The 1,177-nt window shown below is 41.6% G+C and overlaps 1 protein-coding gene across 1 annotated transcript in view; it reads right to left on the reverse strand.

Annotated features, from left to right (window-relative positions):
• Positions 1 to 1,177, reverse strand: part of fgf14 (fibroblast growth factor 14) — a 160,647-nt gene that overhangs the window by 58,059 nt on the left and 101,411 nt on the right. The window lies entirely within an intron of this gene.

Below are 1,177 nucleotides of genomic sequence, written 5' to 3' on the forward strand. Positions count from 1 at the left end.
CACCCACCATATCACCTCAACATGCAGGAGTCCATTCCGAAAAAAAAAACCAGGATGGCGACAAATCAGTCATTTGGGTTTATTTTTGGTTAAAAACAATCCTCCGAGCTTCAGTCACAGGCGCAGATATCACAGAGGGAAACTCAAGAGAGCCATCTGCTGTTTGCGCTCGTAATTAAACATCTGGGACTCAGCGGAGGGAAGAAGAGGGGGGTGGGTGAAGGGTCGACCCGTGTGCACCTGTTGGTATCCAGCTGCACGGGTTTTTTGCCAATAAAATAGCAAAAGCTGGAGACAAACATCAGAAACAGTGGCTGAGAACAGCTGCAGCAGCAGAGAACTGATCCCTGAAGAGGAATAAAACAAGCTTCAAAACTGATTGAGTGATTTTTTTTCTTTTTAGGGGGGGGGGGGGTTCCATTATATGCTAACATTAAAATAAATGCACATCTTGTTTGTGAGCAGGCAGATGGTACAGCTGTTAGTCCCTCAGCTCTCTGCTCTACAGGGTAAGACATGCAGTTAACTCTTCAACCAGCAGTGGACACTGTCAGCTCAACAACGGTCCACAAACAGCCGCACAGATGACCCCATCACTCATCTGATACAGGTTTAAATCTCTGCTTTATTCAWCAATATAAGCAGTTACCTCTGAGAGGAGCTGCTGAAGTGTCTGACTGTTGTGGTGAAAGATAGAAAATAAGTGTTTACGAGAATTTTTTTTTAATCTTTATCCACTTTTCCTTTTGGGGTCACAGAAAACAATAAAACATAACTAGGGGTGCAACGATACAGAAAACTCCGGGTTCGGTTCGGTTCGATACTTTAGTTTCTCGGTTCGATATTTTTTCGATAGAAAAAAGAGAAATTTCCATGCCCCTTTTACCTTGTAATTTATTTAAATTTATTATGACCCTTTAGGAGGTATTTTAAAATGTAACAGTAATGTGTCCTACCATCTGTATGCTGATGACATACAGTTGTACTGTTCCTTTCGACCCTCTGAGTTTTCAAACTATCTGAACTCAGTAACTGTCTGTCAGAAGTCAAATACCTGAACAACAACTACCTGCARWTAAATGCAAACAAGACRGAAACTGTTATTATCGCCCCTGATGATAAAATCTCTGTAATCAGGCAGCACCTTGCTTTTTTAACCCCTTCAGTGAAAAATAGT

Source organism: Austrofundulus limnaeus, unplaced genomic scaffold (genome assembly GCF_001266775.1).
Source record: "Austrofundulus limnaeus strain Quisiro unplaced genomic scaffold, Austrofundulus_limnaeus-1.0 Scaffold202, whole genome shotgun sequence".
In the NCBI taxonomy this organism is placed as follows: domain Eukaryota; kingdom Metazoa; phylum Chordata; class Actinopteri; order Cyprinodontiformes; family Rivulidae; genus Austrofundulus; species Austrofundulus limnaeus.